The following is a 23,837-nucleotide window of genomic DNA, read 5'->3' as shown; positions in this document are numbered from 1 at the left end:
GTTGATTGAGAATGATGTTTATAAGGCTTTCTTTTACAAGCATCATGAGAAGGGTAACTTTTGGTGTTTCTTTAATAACCCTATAAGCTTTAGAGCTCCATTTGTACCTTTGGCTGGTTAGTTACAAATCCATCTAACAGCTTTTCTCCTTGAATAATATGTCTCCACAATTCTGGATAACTGAAAAGACAACTTAATTTTAGGCTTGGCACAGGGAGACCCTGCAGGGTCGGAAGGGAAAATTCTGCGCTGCCGTGGCTCAGCAGCAGGCAGGGCTTGGTGGCAGTGGCGCACCTGGCAGCAGGCTTGGGCAGCTCTATAGCAGCCAGAAATAGTTCTGCAGCCAAGTGCCCCCCATCAGGGACAGGGCACTCTCATGCCAGGGCCGTGCACAGTCTCGCTGTGGTCAGGTAGGGATGTAGGGTTGTTTTCCGGCATGGCAAAGCATGGAGAAGTAGCTTTGCTGCAGGCAGAGACAGATACAAGATCTGGAACCTCGTAGGGGCCAGGCACTGCTTCTGGTATCTCAGCCAGGGCGGCAGGGCACAGTGGAGCAGTAGCAATCCCTGCTTTGTGGCCGTGCACCATCCCACAGGTGCAAGGCATCCCGTAGCAATGGCAGTTGGGTGCAACCTGGCAGCGGTCGCAGTAGCGACGCATTTTCCTGTGGCTACCAAGCACCACTTCTGGGGTCTGAGCCGGGTCAGCAGGGCACGGCAGAGTGGCAGAGGGCCTGTTCAAAGGGGCTCTGCAGCACGGCATCTCTCTGCCCTCTGAATCAGCGGCACTGCGCTCTGCTGACAATGCACGCTGCTCCTGGGCGGCTACGGAGGTCTCTGCCAGCACGGCAGGACCAGGGGCACCAGCGCACTCAGCGGGAAAGCTGCCAGCCATCTCAGATGTCTGGGCAGCCGCAGCAGGCACGGAGGGGCTGTTGAGTGCCCATTTAGCGCAGCACAGCCACTTGGGGTGGTTTCACTGGCAGCCTCAGGGACAGGGCGATCCGCCAACAGATCCTGGTCCCGGAGGGTGTCAGGGCGCTCCCCGGGTAGGTCACCCTTGCTTGGGGCAGCCCCATGACTCCGCCGGTAGGCCTCCCGGCGTGCTGCACCTTCTGCACCCTGCCTCATCCTTCTGGCATCCGGCACAGCATCTGCCCGCCCTGCCGCCTCCCTCATTGCCACGCTTTAGCCCTTCACCTCAGCCAACGGCATCAGTTGGGATCCCTCTGCCGTTCTCACCACCGGCTCACTCTGCAACATTTTTATCATGTTCATGATGAGTCTCCATGCTTTAATAACATAAATGTCAGAATCATCTCCTGTGCAGGCATCTGATAGGATATGTCAGCCAGTCTGCTCCCAGTTTTTTAAAGCTAGGGCAGCCCATTCTGATACATCCAGTCCATGGATCTCACGCTATGTTATGAGGGCTAATAAAGCCCATTCCTCCAATTTTTCAAATATTTCTTTAAAATGGGAGTCCATACCTTCAAGTGGGGGTCCTCTGCTGTTGAAGCCCATGCTCCCATGCTGGTGGTGTCTTCCACTTACAAAAACGATGAATTAAAAGAAAAAATAAAGGGGGGGTCTGGACCAATCTCGGCTCTATATGCCACTCCTCGCAGCTTGAAGGCTGCAGGCAACTCTTCCTCGTTGCTCCACAGCCATGTAAAGGCCGCTCTTTGTAGCCCCAAGGCCACGGGCAACTCTTCCTGGTTGCCCCATGGTGCTGTCAACGCCACTCTTCGCAGCTCAAAAGCTCTGGGCAACTCTTCCTAGTTGCCCCGTCTGTCTCCCTGCTCTAATCCTCACTGGCTGAGCCTGTCACTTCCTGCTCAGCCAGCCAATAAATGCCTGAGTCTCCAATGGCCTGGGCTTCCTCTTACTGGCCAAATTATGTAAGGAAGGAAATCATGTACCTGATTACATGTTTCTGTTATAATTTTATAAGCATTTATACTTTGAGGCCTACAGGCCAGCTGTAGCCACCACAGGCTTTCCTCTTTCTTTCCATCTCTCAAGCTCACATTTCTTTGCCCGTGACGCAAAGTGATGCACCAGATGCAGAGTCTGGTGCAAGATACTCTGTCAGACTCGGCCCCTGCCATGGGAGGTACCTGGGTGTTCCCACCTGGCCCAAATGTATATCAATCCACTCAGCTCTAGGTTTTTCGGGGACCCTGGCCACCAAGAAGGCCTCATGGACAGCATGAATGGGATGCCACTGGGATCCGCAGAGCACTGAGGTTTTCTGATTCATCTCTCCCTGTCACTCTTTCTCTCTTTCTGTCTCTCTCTCTCTCTCTGTCTTGCTCTCTCATTTGCCCTTCAGTAAAACCCGTCCTATTGGCTTGGGAGCCTGATGCCATTGGCACCTTAATTTTTAGCAGAGGCATGTCTGATCATTTTAATGAAGGGATCATAAGAAGGGGCTGGAAGGCCAAAGTCCAGGGGCTGCTCCATGTCCCTTGCAGTGGGTTGGGCTGCTGAAGGGGTGCCGGGTGTGGCCCTCTGTGACACAGGCGCCTTGTGTCAGGGCCCTCAGTGAGGCGGGACATTGCGGTGCCCAGAGGCCTTTGTGACGCGGCAGAGCCACGGCCTGCCACAGGGCTGGAAAAGGGACGCAGAGCCCTGGCGTGCCCAGTCCCGTGAGAGCCGCTGCGTGAGGAGGAAGCAGCTCTCGGGATCTCTCAGCGCTGGACGACATCTGAGACACAGGAGGATAAGGTCAAGCCCAAGTCCCAGGCAGGCACCCAGTCCCTTGCCCGGCCAGCTGAAAGCCAGGCCCTGAGCGGGCAGCGGCTGGCGGCAGGGAGTGGCTCAGTCCTTGCCCTGTTGGAGACTGAGGAGGAGGAGGAGAAGGAGGGGCCCTTTGTCACCGCGGACCAAGAGCGGTAATATCAGGTGCATCCAGAGCTTTCCTCAGGGGGAGCCCTTAGTGGCCAAGAGCTTGGCCGGTGGGAGGAACTACCATTCCCAGTGTTGCCCCAATAGGAAAACGGCATGAGCCGACAAAAGCCGTGCCAAGGGGAAGAGCGTGGCAGCAGCCAGGGCATGTCCCATTGGGCAGAAGGCATCGGAGGCATGATCTGGGATAAAACGTGCCAGCCAGAGAAGGATGGGGATGGCCAGACTTGTGCTGAGGTGGGGCCCAGCTCTCCCAGCAGTGTGGGAGAGTGGCAGCAGAGTGGCAACCAGGTGCTGGGTGAGGCAGCCCGTGACCTGCCAAGCTACACACCATTTTCTGCTTGGGGAGAAAGCTTGGATCCATGGCTTTGCCAGGCAGCACTCGTTAGCTCCCCAGCACTCTCCTACTGGGAAGAATATAGCAAGCACGGGCTGTCGCACCAGGGTGTCGGTAGTGACCCAGAAATGTCAGAGTGGGAAGAATTTATTCTCCAAGAGCTCGGCCATGAGGAAGAGTGCATTGGCCAGGAAGTGCCTAAAGGGAATGGGAACCGACCCACCGTGCAGTCAAGTTGTGGAGACGAGAGTGCCAAAGAGCTTGAGCAGGACAACGGGGAATGTGTGACCCCCCAGGGCGTCAGGGACAAGCTCCTGCTGCAGGAGGGGGACGAATGGGATGACATCAGCGTCCTCGAGCTGCTCGAAGAAGGCAGACCGCCACTGCCGGGTGATGTTGCAGGAGACAGGCTCCCAGTGCCCTTCCCTGCGGAGGCTTGGGTTGAGCCCCAGGAGCTGGAGCCGTGCCCTCAAGCGCCGCTCTGTGCCTCGTCTCCCCGTGTGCAAGCGCAGGCCCTCAGCCAGCAGCCGGGCCCCCGCAAGAAACGTCCCTCCCGCTTCAGGCGGGCGCTGCGGGCGCTGCGCAGCCTCTTCCGCTGCCCCTGCCTGGCGCCGCAGCCCCAGGATTAGTGCCCGCTGCTGGCACCAGGAGCGGCCCCGCAGACGGCGGCCGGCCCGCAGCCTGCCCAGCGTCCCGAGGGAGCCACAGGGGCTGCCTTTCCCTCAGCATGTGCCTGCAGCCTCAGCAATCCCCAGCTGCTCTGGAGCATCCCAAGTGCATCTCCTCCTCAAGACCAAGTTTTATCCACAGGGCCGGCCCCAAAACAGCCACTATGGGTGCCACTGGGGGCCAGGTGGCTCAATGGTACATCACAGACCATCATCTACCTAATATTGGCTTTAAGATAGAGTAGTAGGAAATGACAAAAAGAAAGCCAAAAAATGAAAATAAAATCTCCAAGAAATCAAAATACCCCCAAAATTCCCAAAGAACCTATTGAAAAAAAAAAGCTAGGTTAAGAATAATAATTAAAAGAAGATTAAGAAATAGTAGTAGTAAAGAAGAAGATATGGAAGTAGCAGTATTAAAGTAAAAGAATGAGAATAGGAAGAAGAATAGAATTAGATTAATTAGAAGTAGAAGAAGAAATTGTAATAATTGTAGTAAATAATTCTCATAGGAAGTCTAGAAAGTATAAAAACAAGAAGAGGGAGATGAAGAAGAAGAAGAAGAAGACAAAAAAGAAATTGAAGTAGTTTTGTATAAATAAATAATTATAATGATAATAATAATAATGATGTTCATATGAAGGTAAATACACATCCACACGAATCATGGAATGGTTTTGCTTGGCATGTCCTTAAGCATCATCTAGTTCTTTACCTGATTACCTTCTGCTCTCTTGCTTTCTCTCTGAGACCACTTTCCTCTTTCTTTCCATCTCTCAAGCTCACATTTCTTTGCCCGTGATGGAAAGTGATATAACAGATCTGGAGTCTGCTGCAAGAAACTCTGTCAGACTCGGCCCCTGCCATGGGAGGTACCTGGGTGTTCCCATCTGGCCCCGAATGTATATCAATCCACTCAGCTCTAGGTTTTCAGGTCACCCTGGCCACCAAGAAGGCCTCATGGACAGCCTGAATGGGGATCTGGATATATTTTTTATGTTTCTGTAATGCTATCCCTGGGTGGGTTTAGCTAGAACATTCTCAGATCTAATGCTTATTTAGATCGGGATGTTTGGGTTAAAGCTTACGTGCTAAGCAAATGTAAGTGCTGTGAATTTTATTATAGATGTTGCTACTTTGTACTCATGTGCTACTGCTCATTCATTCTTCTCACTGAAGTGAATTTTTTCAGCAATTCTGGGCTTATTAAATCAGTATTGTATCATCACAATGTGTATAAATTAAAAAAATTTGGGAATTTTTGCTTTTGTATCGAAAAGCCTCAATAAATGCCAGCTGTGCTCTGCTGGTTTCTAGCAACCCTTTTGGGTGAACTTCTGTCCAAACAACATGCAAAAATCCTGGAAGAGTAAGTAAAGAAGGTTTGCCAAAGCTGGGTAAATTTTGACAAAATATAAGTGGTTGCGGGTCAGTCCCTTTATCACCACAGTTTGGATTGTACTTCAAAATGAGCTTGAAAATAAAATGGGGAGTAATATTTCCTCTAAGTGTGTAAATCTGGATTTTTGTATAAAACTGAACATGAGGTTTTGTTCAAGGGAAAAAATACTATCTGATTCCCATTTGATAAACCATAGACATCAGAGATAAGTAAACCCTTCAAAATCAAGACACATTTTGTGCCCTACTCTCAAAATCCTAATACATGAAAAATAAATGAAAGGGTCAAGTAAATTACACTGAGTGTTTGGAAGAAAGCTTTTTTTCTTGTTGCCCTTCTTTGATGTTTTGTAATTTCTGTGTCCATATCTGGACGTGCAAATTGTAAATACATGTGTAGGTATATACAGTAATATATACAATGCAGTAATATGGTACTGTGAAATGATAGTGTGGATCCCAGAGTCAATAATATGATCCTCTCTGTATCTTGGTGTTTCACCATATAATTTTTAAGAAGGTCTTTTTTTATTTTTTTTTTTTTTGAAAACTACATGGTACTCTACCACTGGATGTTTTTAACTTTGTGGCAGGTTGCCAGTAATGAGCAAGGCAAAGAAAAAGATGGGAGGTTTTAGCATTTGGTAAGTGATGAGAGGATAGAAAATAGCATTGGTGTGTCAGGGAATCATAGCCAGGACTAATGTTCTCAACTGCTCTTTATGTGAGACATCTTAATTACCCCCTTCCTGTCTGTGTGATGAATTGTGTACTGCCAACATCCTCCAGGAGGAGTTTTTGTGGTGACTAAGATGACTTTCTGCCCTCACTGCTCCCTTTGAGTTGATAACATGTCTCTCTGAAGCACTTTTGTAACAGTGATATTTTAGGTTTAATACCTGAAACTGGCAATTTTGGTTGGTCAGAACTAGAGTTATAGATACAGTGTAATATAGTTTGAGTTGGTGATTACAACAGCAGGCCTGGCACAAAGCTGAAACAAAAAGGCTCTTTAACAGTTATCCATGGGACTTTTCTGTGGGAATTCTGAATTTGGGCAACAACCTCCAGAGAGATTGGTTCTGAGGGGAGCACATTGGGAGAAACCCTCCAGCAGGGTTCTTCCTAAGGAAGCCTATCAATATAAGCAGCCTGAAATGAATCTTTATCCTTCTTAAGAGTTTTGACTGTCTCTAAAAGCCTGACCTAAATGGAAGTCAGTACTGCTGATAGTACATTGCACAAGAGGCCACCTGGTTTTTGTACCATGTCTATCTTGAAGGCTGCAAAGTGATGTGCTCTTAGGGATGTAGGGGTAGTGGTCTACTGTACATGAATCTCAGCCCAATGTTGCTCACTTTTAAAGATGCTGCTTATTACTAAAAATAGTAACAGTGGTAATGATCAAAATTATAAATGTATGAAGTCCCTTTTCTGTTACAGTTATGATTTGCTGCCATCTAGATTTTGTCACCTGCAGCTTCTCACAAGAATCATGCATTTCACACTAAGCTTGTCCTCAAAATGTTTTACCCTTTGATGTGTTTAATTAAGCAGGTCTGTATCTGCAGTGCAGCCTTTACCCTTACAGTGTTTTTCACAAATTTTTTTTCTTGCAACCATTCATAGCCTGAAACCTTTCCTACATGGTATTTGTTCAATTATCTTTTATTTCTGAGGGTTTATGACTTAGTATTTTACAGAGTCAGTTGGAGTGCTTGCTCATTTCTGAATTGGCTGTAACAGCTTTTGTTTCTCTTACTAAATTCTATTTAACAATTTTGAAGTTATAGTTTCTGGCAGCAGTGAATGTGATTAATGTAAATACTTTGATACTTTCCCTTCAGAATTCTTTTTTTAGTTGCAGCATATAGATATTGTAAGTGTGGCAAAACCACTATGGTTTTGTCAGTGTGTGTTTCTAGCTTAGTGTTGAACAAGGAGGTACACAAAGCTATGAAAGTGCATATTACACTGTAGAGAAGTGCTATTAGAGACTTTATTTTGAGGTCAACTGTTTAAGGAAAAGTATTCCCCCTCACCTTCTCCATTTTTATCTCTGAGTTAGGTTTTGTATAGTTAACTGACCTGTCAAGCTAGTTTTGTGTGAGAATGAAGAAATACACAAAAAGGATTGTCATGCTGTCCTCCTAACATAGGAAAACAGTATATAACCATAGAAATTCAAGCAGCAAAGGGATCAAAAAGACAGCACAGAAAAAAAGTGTGTTATATGTTCTCACATTCATGGGCTTCTATTACTGTTCTTTTCTGCTAGTTCCCATGAACATTAATGTCAGAAGTAAGAGTTGCATGGATGGATAACACAGGCTATATTCCAACTCTTTGGTAATTTTTTTTCCCCTAAAGTGGTACTTGAGAGGATGAGGCTGTTCAGGATATTCCTGTAAGGAAGATGTGTAATGTTTATGTCAGGAGGAAAAGGCTGTAAGTTTTTTCTGTATGTATCAATATGAAATATTTCATTTTATTTTTGAGCTAGTATGGCCAAGAATTAATGTTCTGGAGAAATCTTTGCTGTATTTGTTATACCCCTGAAATGCTATTAAGCTGTCATAGATAACTACAGGATGTCACATAGCCTTTATATTTTACCCACTGGCTTTGGCTGTTTGGGTTTTTTAATATAGCTTATACTCTTGAATGCTTTTACCTGTCATGGTTCAGAGCTTTGATTTAAAAAAATATTTAGGAGACTAGATGCCTTGACTTTTCAAACTTTTTCAAACTCCATTAACTGGAAATAAAACTTTATGAACTTCTTCAGTTTTGTTCAATAAGGACTATCTTGAGTAGAGCCTTTTAATATTTCAATACTTTTATCCTGTGAAAAACAGGCATACCAGAGCATGTAATACAGTATTAGTTCACTGTTAAGTTTGGAGAGAAACTTTGATTTTACTGGTAAATAATAATTTGTGCAATGTATATTCTTTATGGGAGATTTTTAAAGATATTTTAAATTATAGATAAAAATTAGGAGATTGTCTCTGCTTCACTCAAATGTAAGAAAAAATAAATATATAGATACCCCTTTGTATTTGTTCTTTTAATGTTTCAGCTTATTTCTCCATGTAAGAACAATCTGGAAAAATATTTTGTTAGAATGGAAGTTTTATTGGAATTGCCTTTGATTCCAATAAAGGAAAAACTTAGACAAGGACCCAGAGTTCTCATGGCCTTTTACCAAAGGCAGATTTGGGACTTTTGTAGTTTGCCAATCACCAAGCACTAGCTAAAACCGGGGAACATCTGTGTTTGCTTTTTCTTGCCAATCTTCTGTATTACTGCAGTAGTTAAAGAGGAAAATCTGAAATTGCAAGTGTAACTTACTCTCTGTCTCCAGAGAATTTTACCTTCTGTCCCCCATAAATCAATTTATAGTGACATGTCTTGCAGATGGTCTGTCAGCAGCCAAACATTTAATGTAGCTGTCCATATAGCAGACATTTAGGTTGCAGGATATAATGTCCAGTTTTGTTTGTTAAACATTCAAATACTGGGACCACTGCTTTCATGTATGGTTGCCTAATTTTATGGAAAGAGAGAGATCAGTGCCATTGCACTCAGACAAAATAGCTCTGTCATTCCAGTTTTAGGGCTGTAGCCAGGTACACAGTGGTGTTTAATTTCCCTGGATTTTAGGAATTAGCACTGTGTATTTTCCTTCTAAATTTATTAACATAACACTGAAGAGGGACTCCCTCACAAGCTGGGATGTCAACAAGGAAAATACAAACTGTGACACAAGCTGGAAAGTAACAGTACTTATCACACAAAGGGGGAAAAGGAAAACAAAGTCAACTGGTATTGACGCTGTGGCACAGGCAGGTTAAATGTACAGAGCAGACAATTACAGCACAATTAGAATTATAGAGCTGGCTTCTCACAGTTAAAGAGAAACCTGGTATGAGCAATGTGACAGGAAGGGGAACTCTCCTTTCCTTTTGTCTTGTGAAATGTTCCTTTCGCTGCTTCCATGGACTGTTTAGTTGGGTAATTCATTTTCCTTTAGTAGAGATGTTAATTCTCTCTGCTCCACCGTAAGAAATTCCATACTTCAGATGCAGAAAAAGGGTGGACTCTGAAAACTGGAAGAAAATCTCAGTGTCTCAGCTGCTATTAATTTTTGCAAGTCTTTTGAGTTCAGTATCCTTCTTCAGGCACCCTCCACAGATCTCTCTCTCCTAATTTTTTGGATCCAAAGTGACTTCCTATGATCACTGACTCTCTGGAAGAAGTAGAAAAGATCTGGATGTGGACACCTGTGCTGGCTTCTCCAATCGCTGTTCGGCTCCTTCCCAAATGAGCTCTGAAGATGGAAATCCAAACTCCTAATGAAGGTACTTAGCAGTACAGAAGAGCTGTTTCTCATCACTACCTGAAGACATTTCCATCACTATATTCTGTTACATGTAGAAATGTCTTTCATTATTTTTAGTGTTAAAATATATCCTAATAGATCATCTTGTAACTTCTCATCCCCTTGTCAGTATCACCAGGCAGCATCTGGGTTGCTGATCTTGTGGGTGAAGGGAAGATGAATATTTTTTCGTAAAATTTTAAGACACTGTTGAACCTAGTGTTGAAAATTGAATGAAGATGAAAGAGTCTTGAAAGTGCTTCCTCTAAGTTGTCCAGTTGACTCCATACTTATGAAATGATTGTTATTTGACAGCCAAAGAGTAGTTTCAAATAGTTATTTAACTCTTCTTTCGTATGACCCTTTGCTAGTTGATGGTTACTGAAACTTTCTCTCCTGTATGAAAGGACAAGGACTGGAGTTAATGTGGACCAGAGTTCAAAATATATATACATACATACTATACACGCACATGTGCAAGTGTATCTTTTAGGTTCTATGAGTAACACTGTTAGAAAAAAAAATCACCTGCTTAAACTTGGCATGACTGTACTTACATAAGAAACTGATATTAATTAATGTGTGACTGTAGAAGGGAATCTTCTGAAAGATTCTTCTGGAATCTTCTGAAATCTTCTGCATCTTCTGAAAGATGCACTGAGATGATCTCTGAACTGAATGTTTATGTTAAATTTGGCCTCAAAGTCCAAAGAGTATGACTAAGACTGCCATCTCTTCAGCTTTCTAGGTTTCTTCAGTCTGGTGTGATGAAATTTTACAAGGCTGGCTGATTTCGTGTATCTTATCTGTTTTCTTCCACCTCTTCTTGCAAGGCCCTTGCAGAGAAACTGTCTTTATTGATTTTAAGGACATGCACTCTTTAGTTCTTGGAGCAGGGTCTGCTTTGCTTTCTGTCTGTATCAACTGCCAGCGGTTTTGCTTTTTCTTGACTGCTTTGTGTCTGTCCTGTTTGGCAGAATGTATTCCTTTGGTGTGTAATAGGAGTGAATAACTGTAAACTAAAGTCAATAAGTGATTGTCCTACTCCTTAGAGTAAGCAGAAACCAAAATTACCTGTTTTATCTTTATCTGTTCAATCTTGTTCCTATGGGATACTGCTGAAAACTAATACATAGCTTTAGTTTAAATGGATTTGTTGAGTGTGTTTGTTAAAATGAACATTGTTTCATATTCTCACGTTTTACATAAGAACATCTTCATTAATTTGGTTTTCTCTAAAAAAATCAATTTTGTTTAATGAAATCTGAATTTCCTGTGGCACTGGATGGCACAAAACATAAGTTTTATCTTGAAGTTTTATGTGTCTAGTGTATAGATCAATTGATCCTACTTCTTCTTTTACTAATAAATTAAGGGCTGCGGGGGGTGGAGGGGGTTGCAAATATTTGCTCCAGCATAGGAAATTTGAAATATGAGCAAAGTTTCATCAAGATAAATTAGAAACAGATATTCTCCCAAGTTGCAGAGCTCCTTCTAATATTAAGACTGCATTAGATTGGTCCTGAGCTACACTGTGCATTTATGAAAAAATCTGTAGGTAGAGAAGAGGTAGTGTAAGATATACTTTTACTTTAATAAATTTTTAGGGCTCTTATTTGGGCACAGGTGAGCATAGAGGTTTTTATTTGTTCAGTTTCAATTGGATTTTTTGTGGCATTATTTTTTTTTTCTTAGGATTTTGTGTTTTGTTTGGTGTTTTTGTGGTGGTGTTTCTGTTTTGGGGGTGGGGAGTTTGTGAGGTTTTTTGTTATTTTACTTTGTTATTTTATGGACGACTTCATATTCCTGGTATATGATTGAGGTTGAAATAATGAGGACCAGAAAATTCTGCTTATTTACTGCTCAGAGCAGTAACATTCATCTGAGAATCTGCATTATGACACAGTGATGCAGTGGAAGCTCCATCTGCATTCAGCCTTCTTTAAAAGTTTATGAGGTTGTTCACAGAAATACTGCATCCTGGGAGAAAGAAGCAAATAAATACATTTGTATGGTTAGCAGGTTTAGATTTTGCAGATAATCTGACCCAGTCTTAAATGAACAAAGGTAGAAAATGAACTCTGGCAGCAATGTCTGAATCCATAAGACATTCCATGCAAGGGTTTGTAAAGGTCACAAAATATTTTATGCCCAAGACCAAGTTATTCTTTTTGAATGATACTCTATGTCTGGACTTGACTGACTGGTGAATAATTAAAAAAAAATATTAAAAAGGGAGGGAATTTGCCTACTATAATTACATGAGAGAAAAATCCTACTCAAACTTTGATTTGTACGATGATGACTCTTATGCAGGTATTCTACTTCTTAACAAGATCCTGAAACATGTCCCCCCAAAGCCTGGAATGTGAACATGTCATTCAAATGGATCCTCTTGATTCAAAACTAGAAAAGGATGGTCCTGACACTTCGTTTTTCAGAAGAACCATGTATTGCATTCAGGTGCTGATAAACCCCTTTAACAAGCTCTCAGGTGGCTGAACTATTTGAGCAGTTTTATGATAGGAGCGCAAGTCTAGGTCCTGGTATGAGAATACCAACTTAAACATTTTAAGGATGTCCTGAGAAAAAGCAAACACTCCTGTCTGAAGGAATTATGAAGCCTGAAATGTTTTACCCTTGAGATTTTGCACTGCAATTAATCAACAGCATGGGTATATCTTCTCTCCTTTTGTGGTGATGAGCCTCGACAGGTAAGACTTCTGAGGACAGAAAAATTTCACTTCCGTACACTCAGTCTGTCACATTTTGAAGAGCACAAACTTAATTTTTAAAACAAACATCTGGAAATAGAAATGTAGTTTAGAAGAAATAGAAATATGAGGTCAGAGCCTTCCCCTAGCAGTCTGTTCTGAGAGCCCAAAATTTTTCTAGTATTGAGTTCACTCTGACAAGAAAAGCTCCAGATGAATTTTCTGATAAGGTTGTGGGAGGTAGAGACCACACTAATGTGATTCATTGTTTGAGTGGCCTGCAAGCTGAGGGTGAAAGTTCATTCTTCTGCAAATCAGTGTGGAATATGTGGTTTCTAAGGTGACTGGGGCACTCTGTCAAGAGAAGGGTAGGGGTTAATATCAGTTAATTAATATTAGATGGATAAATGAAATAATTTCTTCTTAAATGCCTAGAAGTAAAGCTGTGATTCCCATGAGTCAGTGTTACATACGAAGCTTGACAAGCATCATAGTTCCTCTGCTAGAGGGAGGTAGAGTTGCACGGAGATGAGAGTTATTGAAAACAAGAATAGAGGATATGTCTGTAACAGGATTTTTTTGTAACAATGGCTATGAAGAGCAAGTGAGGTTTAGTATTTTCATGAGACTATGTTAAATGTTTAATTTGCTGATGGTCAGACAAAGATTAGAATTGCATTAGATAGGAATGAAGACTATTTATTGTTGGACTATGAGATTCAGCAGTGAAGACAAGACTGGCATTTCCAGGAGAATGTGTTGTATCCCCATTATGGTGGTCACTGCTCAAATCAGTTCTGTTCATGGAAAAGATTAATGTTTGAAGAAGGATCTGGCGAAACAACCAGCTTACATGGACCTTGTGTGAGTGGTAAGGATGGAAATGCCACCCATCCTGCTAAGCTTGTCCAATGTTTTAAGATACAGCAATGAGCCTGTAGCTTCTTTTTTCCTCTAAGACGTTCCATGGGACTGCTAATGGGAAAAAGAGAGCATCATCTTTTATATAATTCCAACAAGATAACTGGGCATATCAAGTATAAATTTGGTAATTTCAGTGCCCTAGAAATAATTTATTACACAAGAGTCCAGGTGTCTGAGAATGGCTGCTAGAAATTTCCAGAACCACAGCTCTATCAGATATACTTCCTAAACCAAATGCTTTTGTCACATTTTACTTCAGTACAACTAAAAAGAAATGTTTTATATGTGTATAGGTACTTATGGCAGGATGTAGAAGGAAGGTTGCAGGTGGCTGTTTGATGCTTGCTTACTGAGACAAATTAAGTTTTTACTCAGTTTAAAATGATGAGGGATTTGGTGGTGTCAAGCAAAAGTATTTTGGACCTTAAAATGATGTGATGCAATTTATTCATTGCCAGGAAAAGAGCCAATAAAACACTTCCAAATAGATGCTGACTGCTGGTGGGGACTTTGGGAAAAAATGCGGCTCATCACTGCTCAGCACTTGTTTTCTTGATTTTAGTGAGTAATTAAGTTGTAGAGGCCCTTTTAGTGATCTGAGCTACACATGAGAGATTCAAAGCCCAAAATTCAATAGTGTGTGCTCTCCTGTTTCCTGACTAATCCTGTAAGGTACAGTGGGTTGAATAGGTGATCTAATAAGAGAACATAACTGCAGTCAGCTAACTCATATAAAAATTAATAATGAAAGCTCACTGAAATAAAGAGAAAGCAACTCATTTATGAAGGAATAATAGAATAAAAGAGCTAATGTGGAAAGTTGCCTGTTGGAGAATCAGATTTTGTAAGCAATTGTGTGAAGTATAAAGAGTGTGTGCTGGGCTGCATGCGCCTGTGATTGCTGAGTTTCTCATGTCTGCTCCACGTTGACAGTAACTACAGTGACAGAAAGTGGCCTGGGAGGATGGTTTTATGCAGCACATCATTCAGAAAGTTTGAATGTAGGATCATTTATAAGTGCAAATACATCTGACATACTTCCTCACTGTCCAAGGAAGTTTGCAAAAGAAATTATTACCACATACACACAAAGTATAAACTCTACTTCTATAGCAGGAAAGGAAAGGTAGATGTAGAATTGCAGAAGCTGGTTTATTGGGTCAGTTATTAAATTGCTCCTCTATAACTTTACACACAGTGACAATTTTTCACTCTTCTGTGGGGAAAAAGTATATATAGAAGATACTTTGCAAGCTATGGAACTGACCAAATAAATCTATGCCACCCTGGAAATATTTGCAGCCATATATCACTTCCTCACAAAACTTCCACCAATCCTTCCCCTTTGTGTGAATTGGAAACACCACTTCTACCCCAGCACTTTCTCCTTTCTCCAGGACTTAATCCTTCATGCTTTGTCCAGCTCTTCTCTCTTACTCATCTCAGACCCCTAACGCTGTTTCAAGCCAGTGCCGAAACAAAACAAAAAAAAACCGAAAAGAATTAAATACAAGCTGCAGGTCATTCCTCACTGCAGCTTCTTTACCTTCTGCTTTGGCAGCAGCATGATGATGCTGCCCAGCAGCTGGCAGTTTACCATACTGCAGCTCTGCAAGATAAATCAGGGGCCAAGGCTGATCAGCTGCTTTTAAAAAGTTAGGAATTTATTTCCCTGGAAGGAATTTCAGCTAGTCTTGTAGGACTGTCTGTACCAAGCCACCCTAAGGCATTATGAACTTGGCAACTTCCTAGCAGCAAATTCAACTTGTGAAATTTTCTTTTGGTGAAGGAGACTGGAAATTTTGCAGCAAGTTTGCATCTGCAGTCACCCTTCTGGGGTGCATTGTAACTTATATGTCCCTTCCACATACCTGTAGTTCTTTGGTCCTTGTGTCTTCAGTGCATCTGGACCAAGTGGTCTTGTTCTTCCTGGGGAAAATCATGCAGCAAGTAGCTTCCTTTTCTGAGTTGTGAGGATACCTGGAGAAAATAGCAGAGCCTTCTCTTGTAACAAATTCAGTTTGGGCCACATCTTTAGTGAGGAACAATGACAGAATGAAAACCTCTCACCTAATTCTCATTTAAAATCAATTTGGCAAGTGTGTCTCCATTACAGTCATGTGTAACAAGAAACTGAGTGTGGAGGCATCACTGAAATATTGATGATTTCTTATTTTAGGCTTCAAGGCCCTTTCAGTATTTTTGAAGAGTCCAATGTACAGGAACTTGGATTTGAATATGATAATAAGATCCCTGGTCGTACATAAGTAGACTATTGACACTGGGAAGGCAGAGGGTGGCTCATTTTCTGGGCCAGAAGTCAGTCCTACAGGTCACACCTTTGAAGCAAATCCTGTGCTCTAGTCTCTCTTCTCCCATCAGCTGATGAAAACCTGTGACTCTGAGTACGAAGAAATCAAGAGAAAATAGAGGAATCCTTCGTGGCTGTTGGCCATACTAAGTTCTAGTCATCTGTAAAATGTATTTTTATCCAAAATAGCATCAGGCAAGATCCAGCTTAGTATGACCATACTCTGCGTGGTAAGGATCAGTTAAAGAAATCCAGTATCTTATGTTTTCATAACTACAGTGGAGGAGCAATAGGTTTATAATGTTTTGACTCCTGACATTGTTCATATTCAGATTATGGAATATCCCTATGACTTATTTTGCAATTATTTTTTTCTGAAACCCGCCTGGTCAGAAGCATATTGCTATGACAAGAAACAGCAGTGTTGGTGTCCCAGAAGGTTTGTAATTATGTGTGCTTACAAACCCAGAAGGTTTGTAATTATGTGTGCTTCTTATGGGAGGAGCCCTGATTCATTACTTGCCACCAACCCAGAGCAATTTTCCATCCGACTTCTGGGTTCTATTGGCTTTTCACACAATGGGCAAAACTCATTTTTATTTTAGCTCCAGGGTGTCTGTGAAGGTTTGGTTGGGGTTAATTAGGAACAATATATTAACTTCAGCTTTCAAAACTGGAGTACTTTGCTAGGTGTCGTGTGCTTGCTGAGTCTCATTCTTTTTCTGTCAGAACAGTCTTTTAGCCAATTGTTTTTTTAGAGGATGAGATTGGAAGGCAGTAGACTGGCTTGTGGTGCAAATGCTCAGTCCTGTAGAAGCCAACCAGGTAACAAGCAGCTACTTGCTTTCTACAGACCATCACAGTTTAAGCAGGGTTTGAACCACCACTGTTACTCAGAAGGGCTTTTATGTCATGGGCAGATTCTGCTCTTTCCTTTTACTGAAGAAACTGAGAGGTATTCAGCCTGTGGAAGTTATTGTTCTCACAGATGTTAGCATCCATCTTGTAGTGATGTCCTTCTGGGATTTTATTTCATTTTACTAGGAGTCTTTATAATCCTATGGGTTGTTTTTGTTTTGTTTGGAGTTTTGTTTGTTTGTTTTGGTTTTGTGTTTGTTTTTAATTGCAGAATAATTACATTTGCGTGTGCAAAGGGCAAAGCTGAACTTGACTGTCGATTGCATCTGGTCTTATGCAGCAAAGGCAGTGCTGCCATGAACACCTTTGGCACAGCATTAGTTGCAAATCCCAAGACCATTGGGTAGAGAGAGCACACTCCTCCTCTACTTCTGTGTCCCCTGCAAGGGGTGGGCACACTGTAGTCCTTAATACATGTGTTTTCCTTCTTAGTTTATATTAAGATCTATAACATGAATCACAACACAGTCCTGGTGCCTGTATTATACTCCTACTGCACACACCTACAGCTATCTCACCACAAACCAGCTGACAAATTACAGCCTCTCTCTGCTACTTTGCGATACTGATCCTGGTACTAGAATGCTGACTTATTAGCAGCCTCTTCTCTCTAATCCACTAACAGCAACCACACTATTAGGGGCATAGCCTTAGGTCTGACTAAACACAGTCAATTCTTCTGCTGAATTCAGGGAGGGCAGGGGTAGGTTTAAGGTTGATAAGAAATTAATTTCCTTGGAAAAAAATCAACCACAAAAGACTTTCTTTCTTTCAATTAAATAATGGGTCTTAGGCAGGGACTGTTAAATCATGTTGTTTGTCTTGTTTATGTATTTTCACTTCTCTTGATATTTCCCCAAAGTCATGCAATTTGGGGAGAAAAACATGTTCAGTCCACCATCACTGTCTTCCTGTGTGGTGAGGAAAACAGACATATTGTATAGCATTGCTATAATAATTAGCAATGCTAATAATAGCATTGCCTGACAGCTTCTAAAAATATACATCACACATCACTAGCTATTTTAAATATCTGGCTAAAGGAAGAAAACCTCTCCAAAACATCTCAGTTACGAAGTATTGACACATTACCATTTTACATGAAAAAACAGAGCCTCATTAACAGAAACTTGTAATGAAGTTACTAAGCATTTTTAGCCATTTTGAACAATAGAATAGGAAGATACATTAGACCACTTAGATACTCTGAGGAGGTAGATTTGGGAAATGCCCACAGAGAAATTATATGAATCAATACACTAGGTACTCACTCCATCCCCTAGAGAATATTGCCCAGATATTACATAAGCTCAAAGCTTCCATTAATGACTCAAGATCAGACTGTAACACTAAGCAAAAATCAGTGCTGAAGAGAAACCATACAAATCATGGGTTACAATTCTGGGCCCCAGCATCACCCTGATGATTGCTCTCCTCTAGTCCAGGATAGTTATTTAGCATTTGCACAGAAATAAATTGTGAAAATTGTGCCAGCTCTTGAGGGCAGATTGTGCTTTCTTCAGACTTTTCTGGATTATGGAGCTAATAGAAGTGCAGTAGAAGCACAGATGTTTCAGCAGGCAGGATAGCAATAGGGAACTGAGCATTCCTTTTCCTTGCTCTTCACTCTTTGGAGAAGCTGACCAAGTTGTGAAGTATGAAAATGTGCTGCACCTTTCCATCAACCATACTAATATAATTTCTATCTCAGGCAGTATACAGGAGTCTCTGCAGGTCACAGTACTATTATTGGGGGCAACACCTCAATTACTATTTTTTGCTCAACAAGAAGACCCAAAGTGCACTTTACCTGGAAAGGGATCAATTTAAGCACTTCTGTGCAAGTAAAAATGTTTCCTTTTGAAAAATCTTAAATTTACTGCATTCATTCTTTGCATATCTAGACTTTGCAAGTGATTTTTTCTAATTTTTTCTCTGATAGAGTGGTGACGAGGTCACCAGCAGTCTGATATTTGTTACAGGGCAGGGGTATATCCCTGTGGGCTCTGAGTTCAATTTTACCATCAGTTCCAGGGATGATTAAAATGTCCCTCAAGAGGATCTGACATCAGGGATCCTCTGAGGGCCTCCATCTTGTCTGCCTTGCTCAGAAGACTGAAACATGTTAACAGAAATGTGTTATGGAACAAGAAATTTAGAGCTTTCATTTTTCTGAACTTTTATTCACCTTTAAGATTAGTATTTTATCTGTATATTGCCTACTTTTTCTTCAGCTACAAAAAAAATCTTGTTGACAACATGTTTACCAGCAGACACATAACACATGCAGAGTGATTTCTGGTCATCTTGCAACTGCATAGTATGTTAGAGATTCTTCAGGGCTCATAACAATAAATTTCTTTTCTGTAGTCACTGTAGTCTCCAAAACCCAGGTAAGCCCTGCACTGTGGATTGGGAAGTTCTGCTATTACTGGTGATGCTTTTGACTTGCTGTGAGACCTTGAATAAAAGACAGTTCCTCTATGTTGCCTTAGTTTACCTTTCCAGACACTTTTTGTCTGTGTCTCTGAAACCTTTGCAACACAGTCCTTTAAAATAAGAAAAAAAAATAGGTTAAAAAACTGAATCTTTGTATGTAACAGCTTTGTATTTATGACATGCATAACATGTCATTTGCAAGTAATGACATTATGTTGTTGCTTTTTTCCTCATCTTTGGAGTTAGTCTATGGAACTGAAATAAATAGAATTTACCCTGTATACATTACAGAATATAGGAAAGCCCTCTGAGTTGCATAGCTCTGTCCTAGAATCACAATAAGCATTTGTGGTGTTGTCATGTCAGTGAATATTTGTCAGAGTTTAATGACCTGGTTGACATTAGATGATTTAAAACTAATGTTCTGAGTAACTTGACTAAACCTCAGTAATTTACTAATGAAACAGCCTATTTTTTTCTTTGGGAATGGCTAAGAAAAGGAAGTTCCTGCTTCTAAAAATGAAACTCCAAAGTAATCAAAACTTTGCATCCTTGTAAAATTAAGAAAAACATTGTCAATTTGAGAGAAAACATATTCTCTGTGCTTATTCATCCTCCGCTCTGTTTCTGGGAAGTGAAAATTTGAAAATTTGCTGTTGTGTCCTGTTGATTTTTGGAGAGCATGCAGCAGAGGTTTACTGTCAGCATGAAAATGTTTAATAGTGAAGAGTAAAACAGCACAACCTAGTCATGCTTTACTACTGTTTTGTGCCTCTAGATTTTTTTTCTGGACAGACTCAAAAAGTGCTGCTTTTGTGCCAAAGAGCTGATGTGAAATGTTTTCTACTTGCTAACAATATCTTTCATTTCCTTTCTGTTTGCAGAACTGTGTGATGAGTTTATAGGAGGGGTAAGACCTCCCCAGCAGAACTGGAATAAATTATTCCTATATAGTAATACTGGAACACTGCTCTATGTGAACCCTCTGGATAAAGGCTGTAGTATCTCAGAATATCTATTTCCCCATAGAAGGAGACATAATTGTTGTGAGAAAGGGGATATGTGCCATGAAGTGTTCTGCACACAGAGATCACCATCCTGAGGTAGCTGTGCCACTGCTGCTCATTTTAACCAGTTAGGCATGCCCTGGGACAATGATAACGTACAATTAGGACAGAGCTGTGGGTGTGACAATGCCAGTGTGTAAGTCCAGCCAGGAAGAGCTAGCAAGCAGGTCATTACCCAATGTCATGTGAGGAGATGGGAGGCTTGTTACTTCTTCACCAAAAATTTGTCTCTGAGTCGAGTCCTTGTATAACAATATTTTTTAAGGTTAAAAAGAAGACATGAATGTTTTATATTTAGATTTCTGTAGCTCTGAGAATGGAAATTGCTTTGTACACTCTGGTCTGAGTCTAATTAATAAGCAAATACTTTGGTTAGTGGTAAAAAGAAATATAAAAGTAAGGAGATTTCAGAGTTACCTTGGGATCTGTATTCCAGCTCCCATCTGCAGAGTGCATGTATAAAATGTCTGTGACAGGGTGGTAGACACCTGTCCATTCTGATAACTACAGACAGACCATGGCACAGGGTCTCAGCTTTGTTCTTTATACTCTGATGTGTGTTTTCTTACATTGATACTTGGCCACCTCTTTGTTTCTTGGGGAGTGTTCCTCCAGATTCCTTGTTAGAATGTAAGTATCTTTTTTCTTGCAGATGATGTGCCTATCCATATGGAGAATGAGAAAGACAATAAATACATTATCTGGGCAACTGGCAGATTGTGAAGACAAAAGTGTAATACACTTTGAGCTCCTGAAGGATAATAGTGGTTTGGGTGATTTCTCAATGGCAAGTTGTTTTCGTTTTCTTTCCTGTTGTTACCCTTATTTGAGAAATTGTGAGGCTTAAAATATTACTGCCTAAAGTTCTTTAGAAATGCAGCGTTGTCCAAGTGTTCCTTCTGAAAACTCAGACTGAAGGAAGTAAACTCTTCCCTTGCTATGCTGTAACTGGTAAATAAAATAAATATAGACCTGTCACCTCCCCATGTGCTGGGGTTAAGGGTTAGTCATCCTCTGCCCCCAGATTTACACAGCAATCTTTTCTTGTCATGCTTCAGAAGTGAAGGAATTTCTGAAGCAGCATACTTCAACAGAAAAGCATACTTTAGCTGAAAAAAAAAAGTGTTCAGGTGGCAGTGCATTTGGGTTATAAACTATTTGTGGATAATGAATTAGTCTTTCTCTAATAATCAATTTGTGCAATATCCAGGAAAAAAAAAGACTGTGGATACCTTCTAACTGTTTTGCCTTTCCCCAAAAAATGCTTCTGGTGAGATATCAACAAGAATTAATAAACGTTAATAAAACCTGAAAGCAACAGCTAAAAGTGTTTGATTCAGGGTGGTAAGTACTTGCCTGCTGCCACCCTAACTGGGTTCTCTCCAAGCATGGGCAGGCTCTACAGAGAAGAGAGCCACTTCAATGGGAAGCTGTGAGGGACAGCTTTGGCAGGGGTATGGAAGGCTCACCTTTCACAACGTCCTGTGTAACACTGATATAAAATGGCTCCTCTTAGCAGGCCAGCAGTCTGGAAGGAAGATCAAAAAGCATGTCTGGGAATGTGACTGATGGGCTGTTCACTGGAGATGAAAGACCCTGCAACTCCAGGGGGACTCATCCCAAGAGAGGGCTGGTGATGCCCTCTCTTGGGATAAGTCACAGAAAAGAAAGCAAAAGATGGATGGCCTGGGGAGGAGAGCTCCAGCAAAGGCAGGAATGTGCTGCCTTCTGATTTCACACAGCTTTGAGCTGAGCCTGGGATCTCCTGTGTAAACAGCTCATGTTAGTTGTTGGTCAAACTTAAATCCTGAGGGTACTTGGAGCCAGGGTTGGAGATGGTCAGCCAAAGTGGGGACTGCATCCCAGATGTGGCTGGTGTGGTGGATGTGCTCTTTCCCTCTCGTGGACAGAGGGCATGTTCCAGTTGAGGGGTAAATCCTGAATGAATCAGGACAGACAGTGGTCTGGGCTGTGGAACAGACGTAGCAAACTGTGTTTGAATATTTGCAATTGTATAAACACCAAAGGGTGGATCACCTGATTCTGTATGGCCTGTCAGGGCTCTTACAGAGACCTCTGTCCTGTTGCCCTTGCAATGAGGAAGAGTGGACTTTAGTGTGCTGGGAAGGAGGCCAAGGTGGAGTCAAGAATAAAAACTGGCACAAACAAGAGCAGGAGAAGAGATGATGGCTGCAGTATCTTCATGCTGCTGTTATCCTGGCCCCTTTTATTTCTTCCTGGTGACCCATATTTATTTCTGTCCATAGCTTGGGCAAATACTTCACTTACTATCTCCTCCTTAAAAAGAAAATCTCTAGTTCTCCACATTCATACATAGTTGAATTTTATATTTAGCCCTTCAGTATCAGTGTTACCAACTCTTCCAATGAGTCTGACATATGAAGATTTTATCATGGTTACTGTCAGAGTCCAGAAATTCCAGATACTCCCTAAAGGACAAGAACCTGAGGGTACTTCCTTCCCAGGGCAGCAGGACAGGACCTCACAAGTAGGGGTCCATCCTGCCATCCCAGGAGTGAGGCAGCCCAGCCCTGGACATCAGGGATGGGATGGGACGGGACGGGACGGGACGGGATGGGATGGGATGGGATGGGATGGGATGGGGGCCCAACTCAGTGGGGCCCTTGGCCAGCCAGAGCTTTGGGATGCCAGAGACCAGCTCTGCTGCTCCACTGCTGGGGCAGGGTCTGATGGTCCTGGGTGTGCTGGACAGTGGTCACAGTGAGACAGAGACAGCCAAGGCTGGTGATGCCCTCAGGGTCTGGCTGTTACAGTGGGTGGCCTCCAAGAACCCAGAAAAACTTCAGCAGCTGATGTGAGTGTGTCTAGAGAATGGCATACGAGAAATAACAGGCTCGTTCCTAGCTAATGATGACCCTTGAGGACAGTGTGTGGATAACAGATGATGCAGGATTCCCTCCGGTAAGCAAGTGCAAATCTTTAGACAGGAGCTACTGAACCACTTATTCATCACTGATGTATTTGCTATGGGAAATAAACACTGTGCCTAGGTAGGAGTCAGTAAATAGAATCAATACAGTTCAGTAGTTCCTGCAAGTTGTAAGCTACATTTTAATGGGAACCTTCCTGGAGAACACTTTTTTTGGAGCTAAGCCAATTTTCTGCTCAGGCACAGGAAAGTAATTATTTTTCTAATTGGCTTCCTCAGTACAGCAGATGCATATGAAAGATTGTTAATAAAATGATAAAATATGTCATTAATAATGATTTTGGTAGTCCTGAATATTGTCTAGAAAGGAAAATAAACCCAAGCCTAACGTTAGTGAAACAGAGCTGGAAGAATTTATAGTGGGGGGGGCGAGGAAAGAGACAAATAAAAAAGTGGAAGCCCAGATGACATGCCAGACGTAAGAATGATGAAGAGAAGCAGGACACACACAGAGATGATAAAAAAGGATCCTAGAAAGGATAAACCCATGAATTTCTGATTTTTTCCAGGCTTCCTACATAGAGCATCAGAACTGTTCTGAGGCAGAGACGTGCACAAGCCCTTTCACTTTGGTCATGAATTAGACTTTCAGTTAACATTTTTTATTTAAGCAAGGTGCTATATAGAAATGATTTTGGCAGATTAATGTCTTCACAGGTAACAGTTCAGGTCAGTCAGGGTAAATTCTTGGAAATATTTTGTTAAGTGAGAAAAAAAAGTTGAAAAGGGACACAACAGGAGATAACTTGTTCTCATTAAAACTCAGGTATAAATCACAGTGCCCTTGAAGTTCT

The 23,837-nt window shown here is 41.8% G+C and overlaps 1 long non-coding RNA gene across 1 annotated transcript; it reads left to right on the top strand.

Moving 5' to 3' along the window:
• The first annotated feature begins 8,425 nt into the window (after positions 1–8,425).
• LOC135287860 (uncharacterized) lies at positions 8,426–21,286 on the top strand. Its single transcript, XR_010351333.1, has 3 exons — positions 8,426–9,679; positions 19,890–20,108; positions 20,725–21,286. It is a non-coding gene; the product is annotated as an uncharacterized LOC135287860 (long non-coding RNA).
• Positions 21,287–23,837: the final 2,551 nt, after the last annotated feature.

Source organism: Passer domesticus, chromosome 1 (genome assembly GCF_036417665.1).
Source record: "Passer domesticus isolate bPasDom1 chromosome 1, bPasDom1.hap1, whole genome shotgun sequence".
Lineage (NCBI taxonomy): Eukaryota > Metazoa > Chordata > Aves > Passeriformes > Passeridae > Passer > Passer domesticus.
This window is presented reverse-complemented; position numbering and strand designations above follow the sequence as displayed.